General features: G+C 55.2%; 35 non-coding genes across 35 annotated transcripts; 7 read left to right on the forward strand and 28 right to left on the reverse strand.

Moving 5' to 3' along the window:
* Positions 1-140: 140 nt before the first annotated feature.
* On the reverse strand, positions 141-214 carry Trnai-aau. The gene has a single exon. It is a non-coding gene; the product is annotated as a tRNA-Ile (tRNA).
* A 198-nt stretch (positions 215-412) lies between these two features.
* Trnae-uuc lies at positions 413-484 on the reverse strand. Its single transcript has one exon. It is a non-coding gene; the product is annotated as a tRNA-Glu (tRNA).
* A 303-nt stretch (positions 485-787) lies between these two features.
* Positions 788-860, reverse strand: Trnam-cau. Its single transcript has one exon. It is a non-coding gene; the product is annotated as a tRNA-Met (tRNA).
* Positions 861-1,241: 381 nt separating this feature from the next.
* Positions 1,242-1,312, reverse strand: Trnag-gcc. The gene has a single exon. It is a non-coding gene; the product is annotated as a tRNA-Gly (tRNA).
* Positions 1,313-1,659: 347 nt separating this feature from the next.
* On the forward strand, positions 1,660-1,731 carry Trnag-ucc. Its single transcript has one exon. It is a non-coding gene; the product is annotated as a tRNA-Gly (tRNA).
* Positions 1,732-2,324: 593 nt separating this feature from the next.
* Trnai-aau lies at positions 2,325-2,394 on the reverse strand. Its single transcript has one exon. It is a non-coding gene; the product is annotated as a tRNA-Ile (tRNA).
* Positions 2,395-2,594: 200 nt separating this feature from the next.
* Trnae-uuc lies at positions 2,595-2,666 on the reverse strand. Its single transcript has one exon. It is a non-coding gene; the product is annotated as a tRNA-Glu (tRNA).
* Positions 2,667-2,969: 303 nt separating this feature from the next.
* Positions 2,970-3,042, reverse strand: Trnav-cac. Its single transcript has one exon. It is a non-coding gene; the product is annotated as a tRNA-Val (tRNA).
* A 382-nt stretch (positions 3,043-3,424) lies between these two features.
* Trnag-gcc lies at positions 3,425-3,496 on the reverse strand. Its single transcript has one exon. It is a non-coding gene; the product is annotated as a tRNA-Gly (tRNA).
* A 347-nt stretch (positions 3,497-3,843) lies between these two features.
* Trnag-ucc lies at positions 3,844-3,915 on the forward strand. The gene has a single exon. It is a non-coding gene; the product is annotated as a tRNA-Gly (tRNA).
* Positions 3,916-4,508: 593 nt separating this feature from the next.
* On the reverse strand, positions 4,509-4,582 carry Trnai-aau. The gene has a single exon. It is a non-coding gene; the product is annotated as a tRNA-Ile (tRNA).
* Positions 4,583-4,780: 198 nt separating this feature from the next.
* Positions 4,781-4,852, reverse strand: Trnae-uuc. Its single transcript has one exon. It is a non-coding gene; the product is annotated as a tRNA-Glu (tRNA).
* Positions 4,853-5,155: 303 nt separating this feature from the next.
* Trnam-cau lies at positions 5,156-5,228 on the reverse strand. The gene has a single exon. It is a non-coding gene; the product is annotated as a tRNA-Met (tRNA).
* A 381-nt stretch (positions 5,229-5,609) lies between these two features.
* On the reverse strand, positions 5,610-5,680 carry Trnag-gcc. The gene has a single exon. It is a non-coding gene; the product is annotated as a tRNA-Gly (tRNA).
* A 347-nt stretch (positions 5,681-6,027) lies between these two features.
* On the forward strand, positions 6,028-6,099 carry Trnag-ucc. Its single transcript has one exon. It is a non-coding gene; the product is annotated as a tRNA-Gly (tRNA).
* Positions 6,100-6,692: 593 nt separating this feature from the next.
* On the reverse strand, positions 6,693-6,766 carry Trnai-aau. The gene has a single exon. It is a non-coding gene; the product is annotated as a tRNA-Ile (tRNA).
* Positions 6,767-6,964: 198 nt separating this feature from the next.
* On the reverse strand, positions 6,965-7,036 carry Trnae-uuc. Its single transcript has one exon. It is a non-coding gene; the product is annotated as a tRNA-Glu (tRNA).
* A 303-nt stretch (positions 7,037-7,339) lies between these two features.
* On the reverse strand, positions 7,340-7,412 carry Trnam-cau. The gene has a single exon. It is a non-coding gene; the product is annotated as a tRNA-Met (tRNA).
* A 381-nt stretch (positions 7,413-7,793) lies between these two features.
* On the reverse strand, positions 7,794-7,864 carry Trnag-gcc. The gene has a single exon. It is a non-coding gene; the product is annotated as a tRNA-Gly (tRNA).
* A 347-nt stretch (positions 7,865-8,211) lies between these two features.
* Positions 8,212-8,283, forward strand: Trnag-ucc. The gene has a single exon. It is a non-coding gene; the product is annotated as a tRNA-Gly (tRNA).
* A 593-nt stretch (positions 8,284-8,876) lies between these two features.
* Trnai-aau lies at positions 8,877-8,950 on the reverse strand. The gene has a single exon. It is a non-coding gene; the product is annotated as a tRNA-Ile (tRNA).
* A 198-nt stretch (positions 8,951-9,148) lies between these two features.
* Trnae-uuc lies at positions 9,149-9,220 on the reverse strand. Its single transcript has one exon. It is a non-coding gene; the product is annotated as a tRNA-Glu (tRNA).
* A 303-nt stretch (positions 9,221-9,523) lies between these two features.
* Trnam-cau lies at positions 9,524-9,596 on the reverse strand. The gene has a single exon. It is a non-coding gene; the product is annotated as a tRNA-Met (tRNA).
* Positions 9,597-9,977: 381 nt separating this feature from the next.
* On the reverse strand, positions 9,978-10,048 carry Trnag-gcc. The gene has a single exon. It is a non-coding gene; the product is annotated as a tRNA-Gly (tRNA).
* Positions 10,049-10,395: 347 nt separating this feature from the next.
* Trnag-ucc lies at positions 10,396-10,467 on the forward strand. The gene has a single exon. It is a non-coding gene; the product is annotated as a tRNA-Gly (tRNA).
* Positions 10,468-11,060: 593 nt separating this feature from the next.
* Trnai-aau lies at positions 11,061-11,134 on the reverse strand. The gene has a single exon. It is a non-coding gene; the product is annotated as a tRNA-Ile (tRNA).
* A 198-nt stretch (positions 11,135-11,332) lies between these two features.
* On the reverse strand, positions 11,333-11,404 carry Trnae-uuc. The gene has a single exon. It is a non-coding gene; the product is annotated as a tRNA-Glu (tRNA).
* A 303-nt stretch (positions 11,405-11,707) lies between these two features.
* Positions 11,708-11,780, reverse strand: Trnam-cau. The gene has a single exon. It is a non-coding gene; the product is annotated as a tRNA-Met (tRNA).
* A 381-nt stretch (positions 11,781-12,161) lies between these two features.
* On the reverse strand, positions 12,162-12,232 carry Trnag-gcc. Its single transcript has one exon. It is a non-coding gene; the product is annotated as a tRNA-Gly (tRNA).
* Positions 12,233-12,579: 347 nt separating this feature from the next.
* Trnag-ucc lies at positions 12,580-12,651 on the forward strand. Its single transcript has one exon. It is a non-coding gene; the product is annotated as a tRNA-Gly (tRNA).
* Positions 12,652-13,244: 593 nt separating this feature from the next.
* Positions 13,245-13,318, reverse strand: Trnai-aau. Its single transcript has one exon. It is a non-coding gene; the product is annotated as a tRNA-Ile (tRNA).
* A 198-nt stretch (positions 13,319-13,516) lies between these two features.
* Trnae-uuc lies at positions 13,517-13,588 on the reverse strand. Its single transcript has one exon. It is a non-coding gene; the product is annotated as a tRNA-Glu (tRNA).
* A 303-nt stretch (positions 13,589-13,891) lies between these two features.
* Trnam-cau lies at positions 13,892-13,964 on the reverse strand. Its single transcript has one exon. It is a non-coding gene; the product is annotated as a tRNA-Met (tRNA).
* A 381-nt stretch (positions 13,965-14,345) lies between these two features.
* Trnag-gcc lies at positions 14,346-14,416 on the reverse strand. The gene has a single exon. It is a non-coding gene; the product is annotated as a tRNA-Gly (tRNA).
* Positions 14,417-14,763: 347 nt separating this feature from the next.
* Trnag-ucc lies at positions 14,764-14,835 on the forward strand. Its single transcript has one exon. It is a non-coding gene; the product is annotated as a tRNA-Gly (tRNA).
* The last annotated feature ends 139 nt before the right edge of the window (positions 14,836-14,974 follow it).

Consider the following 14,974-nt stretch of genomic DNA (forward strand, 5'->3'; position numbering starts at 1 on the left):
ATTGCCGAGTGAATGCTGTAGCGCTCCCCGACGAGTCGGGTTCGGATCCTCTATCAACTTCCACGCAGGGTGATGATCTTTTGGTCACCACACTCGCCAGCTGAAATCGGCGCCGCCTTTTCGTAGTAGGAAAAGAGTAGTGGCCCGTGGGGGGATCGAACCCACGACCTTCGCGTTATTAGCACGACGCTCTAACCAACTGAGCTAACGGGCCTCGGCAGATGCAGTTGCTCAGCCCTACGCTGGAAACAGGTGGCATGAAGCCGCACACCATTTCTATGGTCGTCGTGTGTCTGCTTCCCTAGTCTATATTCTGCTGACGGTCACGAAACAGTAGCTATATTGCGAGCAGGACGGGAAACGGCCGCTCGGACAGCTCAAACTTGTCACGATTCGTGTGGAAAAAATTCCGTTCCGGTACCGGGAATCGAACCCGGGCCTCCTGGGTGAAAGCCAGGTATCCTAGCCACTAGACCACACCGGATGTGGCCGTTTCGTTCGACCGTTCGTACGGTCGCTTGTCGCATTTCGTGTCGAGTGCCGCGTCGGCGCCCCCCTCTCTTTGCGAGCATCTGTGCACATACTGACTGGCAAGGCGCGCACCTCAAACGTCGCAGAGCAATGCTTTTGGCTTCATGCTCTGCTGGGAGAAGAGGAAAAGGGAAGCTGTAAGTAGCAATAACAGGAAGTAAACATTTTCCCGCTGAAGCGTTGAAACGCTGTGGATAACAAACAAGAAATACGTTGGCGCCCTAGCAACAGCACCACCATGTCACAGAAAATTAAATGCCCCGGGTGAGGATCGAACTCACGACCTTAAGATTATGAGACTTACGCGCTGCCTACTGCGCTACCGAGGCACGGGTGCACCGCTTGTCCTGGAAACTGGGTAAACACCTTACCCAATATTAGACGTAGAGACACTGTACTTCCTGGATAACGTGTTCTGTTGCTACACGTGCACTGCCGGCCCAGTTGATTGCGGTGCTGCTGCAGCTGTTGCAACGATAGGCAGCACTCCTTGTCGTTGAAGTTCAGTGCCTCGGAGGCACCCGGACCCAGCAACTTGTGAGGCCAGGCCGACGCTAGTCTGTAGAACATGATGCGAGCGTCCTAGTGGGGACCCGCGAGTGCTGCGTTCTCGGTCCTTCTCAAGGGAAATCCAGCTACACATTCTTGTGGATCGTGCATCTCAAGCGCTCAAGCCACGCGGCAGCATTATCGCGGGAAAAGCAAAATGATGCATCGGCCGGGAATCGAACCCGGGCCGCCCGCGTGGCAGGCGAGCATTCTACCACTGAACCACCGATGCTCGGGCCAGCGGTAACTTGACGCTGCTTGCCGAGCAGATGTCTCAAGGGAAAGTGGGACTGCCGTCAAGCGCCGTAGCATTCTGTGGAAAAGATGCTGCAGACGCTGAATCCTGCACTGCACTGCTCTGCTTAAAAATGCCGCCAGAACGCGGTCCTCTGCGTACTCTTGCGTTGCCGGCGCCCAACTCTTGCCAAAGGATGCGAAATGTGCGCGGATACGCTGTCCGAATGCGTCTGGATGTGCTCCCCTAGCCTGCCTCGAAATGCGCCTGCCAGGTACGATCACCTTCGGCCGCTGCCGACTGGCGGGAAGCCGACACAGCGCGGACGCGCGGCGCTCGCTTGTGCGGTGGTGGTGTAATGGTCAGCATAGTTGCGTTCCAAGCAGTTGATCCGGGTTCGATTCCCGGCCACCGCAGCAGGCTTTTAATTTCGCGTATGAGTACTTTTGCCACGCGCTCTTAAATTATTGTTTTTTCGCCCTCTTACTCGCTGCATACCAGCCCTTAGTGTGTCTCGACTTGTCTCGACTTTGCTCGGCTGACGCGAGAGCTGACGCTCTCAAATCGGCCTATATCAAAACGACAAGCACGAGAAACGACTGAGAGAGGTAAGGAGAGGCGAGGCGATGGACACACAGCACGCCCCCTTCATTTCACGGTGGCGTCTCCCTGACCGAATCGGGCTGTAGCTCCGAAAAGAAAGGAGAAACAAAAATAGGAAGTAAAAGTGCCAATAGCGCCCTGTGTTCCCATGCGCTCACCCGCCCAAGTACTGACAAGGGCCAAAGTTGTTACGCATCGGCAATCGGACATTTTCTTTCATTTTCTCTTTATCGGTTGAGAACCAGTGTATTCAAGATATTATGGCCATTGCCGAGTGAATGCTGTAGCGCTCCCCGACGAGTCGGGTTCGGATCCTCTATCAACTTCCACGCAGGGTGATGATCTTTTGGTCACCACACTCGCCAGCTGAAATCGGCGCCGCCTTTTCGTAGTAGGAAAAGAGTAGTGGCCCGTGGGGGGATCGAACCCACGACCTTCGCGTTATTAGCACGACGCTCCAACTGAGCTAACGGGCCTCGGCAGATGCAGTTGCTCAGCCCTACGCTGGAAAACAGGTGGCATGAAGCCGCACACCATTTCTATGGTCGTCGTGTGTCTGCTTCCCTAGTCTATATTCTGCTGACGGTCACGAAACAGTAGCTATATTGCGAGCAGGACGGGAAACGGCCGCTCGGACAGCTCAAACTTGTCACGATTCGTGTGGAAAAAAATTCCGTTCCGGTACCGGGAATCGAACCCGGGCCTCCTGGGTGAAAGCCAGGTATCCTAGCCACTAGACCACACCGGATGTGGCCGTTTCGTTCGACCGTTCGTACGGTCGCTTGTCGCATTTCGTGTCGAGTGCCGCGTCGGCGCCCCCCTCTCTTTGCGAGCATCTGTGCACATACTGACTGGCAAGGCGCGCACCTCAAACGTCGCAGAGCAATGCTTTTGGCTTCATGCTCTGCTGGGAGAAGAGGAAAAGGGAAGCTGTAAGTAGCAATAACAGGAAGTAAACATTTTCCCGCTGAAGCGTTGAAACGCTGTGGATAACAAACAAGAAATACGTTGGCGCCCTAGCAACAGCACCACCATGTCACAGAAAATTAAATGCCCCGGGTGAGGATCGAACTCACGACCTTAAGATTGTGAGACTTACGCGCTGCCTACTGCGCTACCGAGGCACGGGTGGCACCGCTTGTCCTGGAAACTGGGTAAACACCTTACCCAATATTAGACGTAGAGACACTGTACTTCCTGGATAACGTGTTCTGTTGCTACACGTGCACTGCCGGCCCAGTTGATTGCGGTGCTGCTGCAGCTGTTGCAACGATAGGCAGCACTCCTTGTCGTTGAAGTTCAGTGCCTCGGAGGCACCCGGACCCAGCAACTTGTGAGGCCAGGCCGACGCTAGTCTGTAGAACATGATGCGAGCGTCCTAGTGGGGACCCGCGAGTGCTGCGTTCTCGGTCCTTCTCAAGGGAAATCCAGCTACACATTCTTGTGGATCGTGCATCTCAAGCGCTCAAGCCACGCGGCAGCATTATCGCGGGAAAAGCAAAATGATGCATCGGCCGGGAATCGAACCCGGGCCGCCCGCGTGGCAGGCGAGCATTCTACCCACTGAACCACCGATGCTCGGGCCAGCGGTAACTTGACGCTGCTTGCCGAGCAGATGTCTCAAGGGAAAGTGGGACTGCCGTCAAGCGCCGTAGCATTCTGTGGAAAAGATGCTGCAGACGCTGAATCCTGCACTGCACTGCTCTGCTTAAAAATGCCGCCAGAACGCGGTCCTCTGCGTACTCTTGCGTTGCCGGCGCCCAACTCTTGCCAAAGGATGCGAAATGTGCGCGGATACGCTGTCCGAATGCGTCTGGATGTGCTCCCCTAGCCTGCCTCGAAATGCGCCTGCCAGGTACGATCACCTTCGGCCGCTGCCGACTGGCGGGAAGCCGACACAGCGCGGACGCGCGGCGCTCGCTTGTGCGGTGGTGGTGTAATGGTCAGCATAGTTGCGTTCCAAGCAGTTGATCCGGGTTCGATTCCCGGCCACCGCAGCAGGCTTTTAATTTCGCGTATGAGTACTTTTGCCACGCGCTCTTAAATTATTGTTTTTTCGCCCTCTTACTCGCTGCATACCAGCCCTTAGTGTGTCTCGACTTGTCTCGACTTTGCTCGGCTGACGCGAGAGCTGACGCTCTCAAATCGGCCTATATCAAAACGACAAGCACGAGAAACGACTGAGAGAGGTAAGGAGAGGCGAGGCGATGGACACACAGCACGCCCCCTTCATTTCACGGTGGCGTCTCCCTGACCGAATCGGGCTGTAGCTCCGAAAAGAAAGGAGAAACAAAAATAGGAAGTAAAAGTGCCAATAGCGCCCTGTGTTCCCATGCGCTCACCCGCCCAAGTACTGACAAGGGCCAAAGTTGTTACGCATCGGCAATCGGACATTTTCTTTCATTTTCTCTTTATCGGTTGAGAACCAGTGTATTCAAGATATTATGGCCATTGCCGAGTGAATGCTGTAGCGCTCCCCGACGAGTCGGGTTCGGATCCTCTATCAACTTCCACGCAGGGTGATGATCTTTTGGTCACCACACTCGCCAGCTGAAATCGGCGCCGCCTTTTCGTAGTAGGAAAAGAGTAGTGGCCCGTGGGGGGATCGAACCCACGACCTTCGCGTTATTAGCACGACGCTCTAACCAACTGAGCTAACGGGCCTCGGCAGATGCAGTTGCTCAGCCCTACGCTGGAAACAGGTGGCATGAAGCCGCACACCATTTCTATGGTCGTCGTGTGTCTGCTTCCCTAGTCTATATTCTGCTGACGGTCACGAAACAGTAGCTATATTGCGAGCAGGACGGGAAACGGCCGCTCGGACAGCTCAAACTTGTCACGATTCGTGTGGAAAAAATTCCGTTCCGGTACCGGGAATCGAACCCGGGCCTCCTGGGTGAAAGCCAGGTATCCTAGCCACTAGACCACACCGGATGTGGCCGTTTCGTTCGACCGTTCGTACGGTCGCTTGTCGCATTTCGTGTCGAGTGCCGCGTCGGCGCCCCCCTCTCTTTGCGAGCATCTGTGCACATACTGACTGGCAAGGCGCGCACCTCAAACGTCGCAGAGCAATGCTTTTGGCTTCATGCTCTGCTGGGAGAAGAGGAAAAGGGAAGCTGTAAGTAGCAATAACAGGAAGTAAACATTTTCCCGCTGAAGCGTTGAAACGCTGTGGATAACAAACAAGAAATACGTTGGCGCCCTAGCAACAGCACCACCATGTCACAGAAAATTAAATGCCCCGGGTGAGGATCGAACTCACGACCTTAAGATTATGAGACTTACGCGCTGCCTACTGCGCTACCGAGGCACGGGTGCACCGCTTGTCCTGGAAACTGGGTAAACACCTTACCCAATATTAGACGTAGAGACACTGTACTTCCTGGATAACGTGTTCTGTTGCTACACGTGCACTGCCGGCCCAGTTGATTGCGGTGCTGCTGCAGCTGTTGCAACGATAGGCAGCACTCCTTGTCGTTGAAGTTCAGTGCCTCGGAGGCACCCGGACCCAGCAACTTGTGAGGCCAGGCCGACGCTAGTCTGTAGAACATGATGCGAGCGTCCTAGTGGGGACCCGCGAGTGCTGCGTTCTCGGTCCTTCTCAAGGGAAATCCAGCTACACATTCTTGTGGATCGTGCATCTCAAGCGCTCAAGCCACGCGGCAGCATTATCGCGGGAAAAGCAAAATGATGCATCGGCCGGGAATCGAACCCGGGCCGCCCGCGTGGCAGGCGAGCATTCTACCACTGAACCACCGATGCTCGGGCCAGCGGTAACTTGACGCTGCTTGCCGAGCAGATGTCTCAAGGGAAAGTGGGACTGCCGTCAAGCGCCGTAGCATTCTGTGGAAAAGATGCTGCAGACGCTGAATCCTGCACTGCACTGCTCTGCTTAAAAATGCCGCCAGAACGCGGTCCTCTGCGTACTCTTGCGTTGCCGGCGCCCAACTCTTGCCAAAGGATGCGAAATGTGCGCGGATACGCTGTCCGAATGCGTCTGGATGTGCTCCCCTAGCCTGCCTCGAAATGCGCCTGCCAGGTACGATCACCTTCGGCCGCTGCCGACTGGCGGGAAGCCGACACAGCGCGGACGCGCGGCGCTCGCTTGTGCGGTGGTGGTGTAATGGTCAGCATAGTTGCGTTCCAAGCAGTTGATCCGGGTTCGATTCCCGGCCACCGCAGCAGGCTTTTAATTTCGCGTATGAGTACTTTTGCCACGCGCTCTTAAATTATTGTTTTTTCGCCCTCTTACTCGCTGCATACCAGCCCTTAGTGTGTCTCGACTTGTCTCGACTTTGCTCGGCTGACGCGAGAGCTGACGCTCTCAAATCGGCCTATATCAAAACGACAAGCACGAGAAACGACTGAGAGAGGTAAGGAGAGGCGAGGCGATGGACACACAGCACGCCCCCTTCATTTCACGGTGGCGTCTCCCTGACCGAATCGGGCTGTAGCTCCGAAAAGAAAGGAGAAACAAAAATAGGAAGTAAAAGTGCCAATAGCGCCCTGTGTTCCCATGCGCTCACCCGCCCAAGTACTGACAAGGGCCAAAGTTGTTACGCATCGGCAATCGGACATTTTCTTTCATTTTCTCTTTATCGGTTGAGAACCAGTGTATTCAAGATATTATGGCCATTGCCGAGTGAATGCTGTAGCGCTCCCCGACGAGTCGGGTTCGGATCCTCTATCAACTTCCACGCAGGGTGATGATCTTTTGGTCACCACACTCGCCAGCTGAAATCGGCGCCGCCTTTTCGTAGTAGGAAAAGAGTAGTGGCCCGTGGGGGGATCGAACCCACGACCTTCGCGTTATTAGCACGACGCTCTAACCAACTGAGCTAACGGGCCTCGGCAGATGCAGTTGCTCAGCCCTACGCTGGAAACAGGTGGCATGAAGCCGCACACCATTTCTATGGTCGTCGTGTGTCTGCTTCCCTAGTCTATATTCTGCTGACGGTCACGAAACAGTAGCTATATTGCGAGCAGGACGGGAAACGGCCGCTCGGACAGCTCAAACTTGTCACGATTCGTGTGGAAAAAATTCCGTTCCGGTACCGGGAATCGAACCCGGGCCTCCTGGGTGAAAGCCAGGTATCCTAGCCACTAGACCACACCGGATGTGGCCGTTTCGTTCGACCGTTCGTACGGTCGCTTGTCGCATTTCGTGTCGAGTGCCGCGTCGGCGCCCCCCTCTCTTTGCGAGCATCTGTGCACATACTGACTGGCAAGGCGCGCACCTCAAACGTCGCAGAGCAATGCTTTTGGCTTCATGCTCTGCTGGGAGAAGAGGAAAAGGGAAGCTGTAAGTAGCAATAACAGGAAGTAAACATTTTCCCGCTGAAGCGTTGAAACGCTGTGGATAACAAACAAGAAATACGTTGGCGCCCTAGCAACAGCACCACCATGTCACAGAAAATTAAATGCCCCGGGTGAGGATCGAACTCACGACCTTAAGATTATGAGACTTACGCGCTGCCTACTGCGCTACCGAGGCACGGGTGCACCGCTTGTCCTGGAAACTGGGTAAACACCTTACCCAATATTAGACGTAGAGACACTGTACTTCCTGGATAACGTGTTCTGTTGCTACACGTGCACTGCCGGCCCAGTTGATTGCGGTGCTGCTGCAGCTGTTGCAACGATAGGCAGCACTCCTTGTCGTTGAAGTTCAGTGCCTCGGAGGCACCCGGACCCAGCAACTTGTGAGGCCAGGCCGACGCTAGTCTGTAGAACATGATGCGAGCGTCCTAGTGGGGACCCGCGAGTGCTGCGTTCTCGGTCCTTCTCAAGGGAAATCCAGCTACACATTCTTGTGGATCGTGCATCTCAAGCGCTCAAGCCACGCGGCAGCATTATCGCGGGAAAAGCAAAATGATGCATCGGCCGGGAATCGAACCCGGGCCGCCCGCGTGGCAGGCGAGCATTCTACCACTGAACCACCGATGCTCGGGCCAGCGGTAACTTGACGCTGCTTGCCGAGCAGATGTCTCAAGGGAAAGTGGGACTGCCGTCAAGCGCCGTAGCATTCTGTGGAAAAGATGCTGCAGACGCTGAATCCTGCACTGCACTGCTCTGCTTAAAAATGCCGCCAGAACGCGGTCCTCTGCGTACTCTTGCGTTGCCGGCGCCCAACTCTTGCCAAAGGATGCGAAATGTGCGCGGATACGCTGTCCGAATGCGTCTGGATGTGCTCCCCTAGCCTGCCTCGAAATGCGCCTGCCAGGTACGATCACCTTCGGCCGCTGCCGACTGGCGGGAAGCCGACACAGCGCGGACGCGCGGCGCTCGCTTGTGCGGTGGTGGTGTAATGGTCAGCATAGTTGCGTTCCAAGCAGTTGATCCGGGTTCGATTCCCGGCCACCGCAGCAGGCTTTTAATTTCGCGTATGAGTACTTTTGCCACGCGCTCTTAAATTATTGTTTTTTCGCCCTCTTACTCGCTGCATACCAGCCCTTAGTGTGTCTCGACTTGTCTCGACTTTGCTCGGCTGACGCGAGAGCTGACGCTCTCAAATCGGCCTATATCAAAACGACAAGCACGAGAAACGACTGAGAGAGGTAAGGAGAGGCGAGGCGATGGACACACAGCACGCCCCCTTCATTTCACGGTGGCGTCTCCCTGACCGAATCGGGCTGTAGCTCCGAAAAGAAAGGAGAAACAAAAATAGGAAGTAAAAGTGCCAATAGCGCCCTGTGTTCCCATGCGCTCACCCGCCCAAGTACTGACAAGGGCCAAAGTTGTTACGCATCGGCAATCGGACATTTTCTTTCATTTTCTCTTTATCGGTTGAGAACCAGTGTATTCAAGATATTATGGCCATTGCCGAGTGAATGCTGTAGCGCTCCCCGACGAGTCGGGTTCGGATCCTCTATCAACTTCCACGCAGGGTGATGATCTTTTGGTCACCACACTCGCCAGCTGAAATCGGCGCCGCCTTTTCGTAGTAGGAAAAGAGTAGTGGCCCGTGGGGGGATCGAACCCACGACCTTCGCGTTATTAGCACGACGCTCTAACCAACTGAGCTAACGGGCCTCGGCAGATGCAGTTGCTCAGCCCTACGCTGGAAACAGGTGGCATGAAGCCGCACACCATTTCTATGGTCGTCGTGTGTCTGCTTCCCTAGTCTATATTCTGCTGACGGTCACGAAACAGTAGCTATATTGCGAGCAGGACGGGAAACGGCCGCTCGGACAGCTCAAACTTGTCACGATTCGTGTGGAAAAAATTCCGTTCCGGTACCGGGAATCGAACCCGGGCCTCCTGGGTGAAAGCCAGGTATCCTAGCCACTAGACCACACCGGATGTGGCCGTTTCGTTCGACCGTTCGTACGGTCGCTTGTCGCATTTCGTGTCGAGTGCCGCGTCGGCGCCCCCCTCTCTTTGCGAGCATCTGTGCACATACTGACTGGCAAGGCGCGCACCTCAAACGTCGCAGAGCAATGCTTTTGGCTTCATGCTCTGCTGGGAGAAGAGGAAAAGGGAAGCTGTAAGTAGCAATAACAGGAAGTAAACATTTTCCCGCTGAAGCGTTGAAACGCTGTGGATAACAAACAAGAAATACGTTGGCGCCCTAGCAACAGCACCACCATGTCACAGAAAATTAAATGCCCCGGGTGAGGATCGAACTCACGACCTTAAGATTATGAGACTTACGCGCTGCCTACTGCGCTACCGAGGCACGGGTGCACCGCTTGTCCTGGAAACTGGGTAAACACCTTACCCAATATTAGACGTAGAGACACTGTACTTCCTGGATAACGTGTTCTGTTGCTACACGTGCACTGCCGGCCCAGTTGATTGCGGTGCTGCTGCAGCTGTTGCAACGATAGGCAGCACTCCTTGTCGTTGAAGTTCAGTGCCTCGGAGGCACCCGGACCCAGCAACTTGTGAGGCCAGGCCGACGCTAGTCTGTAGAACATGATGCGAGCGTCCTAGTGGGGACCCGCGAGTGCTGCGTTCTCGGTCCTTCTCAAGGGAAATCCAGCTACACATTCTTGTGGATCGTGCATCTCAAGCGCTCAAGCCACGCGGCAGCATTATCGCGGGAAAAGCAAAATGATGCATCGGCCGGGAATCGAACCCGGGCCGCCCGCGTGGCAGGCGAGCATTCTACCACTGAACCACCGATGCTCGGGCCAGCGGTAACTTGACGCTGCTTGCCGAGCAGATGTCTCAAGGGAAAGTGGGACTGCCGTCAAGCGCCGTAGCATTCTGTGGAAAAGATGCTGCAGACGCTGAATCCTGCACTGCACTGCTCTGCTTAAAAATGCCGCCAGAACGCGGTCCTCTGCGTACTCTTGCGTTGCCGGCGCCCAACTCTTGCCAAAGGATGCGAAATGTGCGCGGATACGCTGTCCGAATGCGTCTGGATGTGCTCCCCTAGCCTGCCTCGAAATGCGCCTGCCAGGTACGATCACCTTCGGCCGCTGCCGACTGGCGGGAAGCCGACACAGCGCGGACGCGCGGCGCTCGCTTGTGCGGTGGTGGTGTAATGGTCAGCATAGTTGCGTTCCAAGCAGTTGATCCGGGTTCGATTCCCGGCCACCGCAGCAGGCTTTTAATTTCGCGTATGAGTACTTTTGCCACGCGCTCTTAAATTATTGTTTTTTCGCCCTCTTACTCGCTGCATACCAGCCCTTAGTGTGTCTCGACTTGTCTCGACTTTGCTCGGCTGACGCGAGAGCTGACGCTCTCAAATCGGCCTATATCAAAACGACAAGCACGAGAAACGACTGAGAGAGGTAAGGAGAGGCGAGGCGATGGACACACAGCACGCCCCCTTCATTTCACGGTGGCGTCTCCCTGACCGAATCGGGCTGTAGCTCCGAAAAGAAAGGAGAAACAAAAATAGGAAGTAAAAGTGCCAATAGCGCCCTGTGTTCCCATGCGCTCACCCGCCCAAGTACTGACAAGGGCCAAAGTTGTTACGCATCGGCAATCGGACATTTTCTTTCATTTTCTCTTTATCGGTTGAGAACCAGTGTATTCAAGATATTATGGCCATTGCCGAGTGAATGCTGTAGCGCTCCCCGACGAGTCGGGTTCGGATCCTCTATCAACTTCCACGCAGGGTGATGATCTTTTGGTCACCACACTCGCCAGCTGAAATCGGCGCCGCCTTTTCGTAGTAGGAAAAGAGTAGTGGCCCGTGGGGGGATCGAACCCACGACCTTCGCGTTATTAGCACGACGCTCTAACCAACTGAGCTAACGGGCCTCGGCAGATGCAGTTGCTCAGCCCTACGCTGGAAACAGGTGGCATGAAGCCGCACACCATTTCTATGGTCGTCGTGTGTCTGCTTCCCTAGTCTATATTCTGCTGACGGTCACGAAACAGTAGCTATATTGCGAGCAGGACGGGAAACGGCCGCTCGGACAGCTCAAACTTGTCACGATTCGTGTGGAAAAAATTCCGTTCCGGTACCGGGAATCGAACCCGGGCCTCCTGGGTGAAAGCCAGGTATCCTAGCCACTAGACCACACCGGATGTGGCCGTTTCGTTCGACCGTTCGTACGGTCGCTTGTCGCATTTCGTGTCGAGTGCCGCGTCGGCGCCCCCCTCTCTTTGCGAGCATCTGTGCACATACTGACTGGCAAGGCGCGCACCTCAAACGTCGCAGAGCAATGCTTTTGGCTTCATGCTCTGCTGGGAGAAGAGGAAAAGGGAAGCTGTAAGTAGCAATAACAGGAAGTAAACATTTTCCCGCTGAAGCGTTGAAACGCTGTGGATAACAAACAAGAAATACGTTGGCGCCCTAGCAACAGCACCACCATGTCACAGAAAATTAAATGCCCCGGGTGAGGATCGAACTCACGACCTTAAGATTATGAGACTTACGCGCTGCCTACTGCGCTACCGAGGCACGGGTGCACCGCTTGTCCTGGAAACTGGGTAAACACCTTACCCAATATTAGACGTAGAGACACTGTACTTCCTGGATAACGTGTTCTGTTGCTACACGTGCACTGCCGGCCCAGTTGATTGCGGTGCTGCTGCAGCTGTTGCAACGATAGGCAGCACTCCTTGTCGTTGAAGTTCAGTGCCTCGGAGGCACCCGGACCCAGCAACTTGTGAGGCCAGGCCGACGCTAGTCTGTAGAACATGATGCGAGCGTCCTAGTGGGGACCCGCGAGTGCTGCGTTCTCGGTCCTTCTCAAGGGAAATCCAGCTACACATTCTTGTGGATCGTGCATCTCAAGCGCTCAAGCCACGCGGCAGCATTATCGCGGGAAAAGCAAAATGATGCATCGGCCGGGAATCGAACCCGGGCCGCCCGCGTGGCAGGCGAGCATTCTACCACTGAACCACCGATGCTCGGGCCAGCGGTAACTTGACGCTGCTTGCCGAGCAGATGTCTCAAGGGAAAGTGGGACTGCCGTCAAGCGCCGTAGCATTCTGTGGAAAAGATGCTGCAGACGCTGAATCCTGCACTGCACTGCTCTGCTTAAAAATGCCGCCAGAACGCGGTCCTCTGCGTACTCTTGCGTTGCCGGCGCCCAACTCTTGCCAAAGGATGCGAAATGTGCGCGGATACGCTGTCCGAATGCGTCTGGATGTGCTCCCCTAGCCTGCCTCGAAATGCGCCTGCCAGGTACGATCACCTTCGGCCGCTGCCGACTGGCGGGAAGCCGACACAGCGCGGACGCGCGGCGCTCGCTTGTGCGGTGGTGGTGTAATGGTCAGCATAGTTGCGTTCCAAGCAGTTGATCCGGGTTCGATTCCCGGCCACCGCAGCAGGCTTTTAATTTCGCGTATGAGTACTTTTGCCACGCGCTCTTAAATTATTGTTTTTTCGCCCTCTTACTCGCTGCATACCAGCCCTTAGTGTGTCTCGACTTGTCTCGACTTTGCTCGGCTGACGCGAGAGCTGACGCTCTCAAATCGGCCTATATCAAAACGACAAGCACGAGAAACGACTGAGAGAGGTAAGGAGAGGCGAGGCGATGGACACACAGCACGCCCCCTTCATTTCACGGTGGCGTCTCCCTGACCGAATCGGGCTGTAGCTCCGAAAAGAAAGGAGAAACAAAAATAGGAAGTAAAAGTGCCAATAGCGCCCTGTGTTCCCATGCGCTCACCCGCCCAAGTACTGACAAGGGCCAAAGTTGTTACGCATCGGCAATCGGACATTTTCTTTCATTTTCTCTTTATCGGTTGAGAACCAGTGTATTCAAGATATTATGGCCATTGCCGAGTGAATGCTGTAGCGCTCCCCGACGAGTCGGGTTCGGATCCTCTATCAACTTCCACGCAGGGTGATGATCTTTTGGTCACCACACTCGCCAGCTGAAATCGGCGCCGCCTTTTCGTAGTAGGAAAAGAGTAGTGGCCCGTGGGGGGATCGAACCCACGACCTTCGCGTTATTAGCACGACGCTCTAACCAACTGAGCTAACGGGCCTCGGCAGATGCAGTTGCTCAGCCCTACGCTGGAAACAGGTGGCATGAAGCCGCACACCATTTCTATGGTCGTCGTGTGTCTGCTTCCCTAGTCTATATTCTGCTGACGGTCACGAAACAGTAGCTATATTGCGAGCAGGACGGGAAACGGCCGCTCGGACAGCTCAAACTTGTCACGATTCGTGTGGAAAAAATTCCGTTCCGGTACCGGGAATCGAACCCGGGCCTCCTGGGTGAAAGCCAGGTATCCTAGCCACTAGACCACACCGGATGTGGCCGTTTCGTTCGACCGTTCGTACGGTCGCTTGTCGCATTTCGTGTCGAGTGCCGCGTCGGCGCCCCCCTCTCTTTGCGAGCATCTGTGCACATACTGACTGGCAAGGCGCGCACCTCAAACGTCGCAGAGCAATGCTTTTGGCTTCATGCTCTGCTGGGAGAAGAGGAAAAGGGAAGCTGTAAGTAGCAATAACAGGAAGTAAACATTTTCCCGCTGAAGCGTTGAAACGCTGTGGATAACAAACAAGAAATACGTTGGCGCCCTAGCAACAGCACCACCATGTCACAGAAAATTAAATGCCCCGGGTGAGGATCGAACTCACGACCTTAAGATTATGAGACTTACGCGCTGCCTACTGCGCTACCGAGGCACGGGTGCACCGCTTGTCCTGGAAACTGGGTAAACACCTTACCCAATATTAGACGTAGAGACACTGTACTTCCTGGATAACGTGTTCTGTTGCTACACGTGCACTGCCGGCCCAGTTGATTGCGGTGCTGCTGCAGCTGTTGCAACGATAGGCAGCACTCCTTGTCGTTGAAGTTCAGTGCCTCGGAGGCACCCGGACCCAGCAACTTGTGAGGCCAGGCCGACGCTAGTCTGTAGAACATGATGCGAGCGTCCTAGTGGGGACCCGCGAGTGCTGCGTTCTCGGTCCTTCTCAAGGGAAATCCAGCTACACATTCTTGTGGATCGTGCATCTCAAGCGCTCAAGCCACGCGGCAGCATTATCGCGGGAAAAGCAAAATGATGCATCGGCCGGGAATCGAACCCGGGCCGCCCGCGTGGCAGGCGAGCATTCTACCACTGAACCACCGATGCTCGGGCCAGCGGTAACTTGACGCTGCTTGCCGAGCAGATGTCTCAAGGGAAAGTGGGACTGCCGTCAAGCGCCGTAGCATTCTGTGGAAAAGATGCTGCAGACGCTGAATCCTGCACTGCACTGCTCTGCTTAAAAATGCCGCCAGAACGCGGTCCTCTGCGTACTCTTGCGTTGCCGGCGCCCAACTCTTGCCAAAGGATGCGAAATGTGCGCGGATACGCTGTCCGAATGCGTCTGGATGTGCTCCCCTAGCCTGCCTCGAAATGCGCCTGCCAGGTACGATCACCTTCGGCCGCTGCCGACTGGCGGGAAGCCGACACAGCGCGGACGCGCGGCGCTCGCTTGTGCGGTGGTGGTGTAATGGTCAGCATAGTTGCGTTCCAAGCAGTTGATCCGGGTTCGATTCCCGGCCACCGCAGCAGGCTTTTAATTTCGCGTATGAGTACTTTTGCCACGCGCTCTTAAATTATTGTTTTTTCGCCCTCTTACTCGCTGCATACCAGCCCTTAGTGTGTCTCGACTTGTCTCGACTTTGCTCGGCTGACGCGAGAGCTGAC

Source organism: Schistocerca piceifrons, unplaced genomic scaffold, assembly GCF_021461385.2.
Source record: "Schistocerca piceifrons isolate TAMUIC-IGC-003096 unplaced genomic scaffold, iqSchPice1.1 HiC_scaffold_161, whole genome shotgun sequence".
NCBI lineage: Eukaryota > Metazoa > Arthropoda > Insecta > Orthoptera > Acrididae > Schistocerca > Schistocerca piceifrons.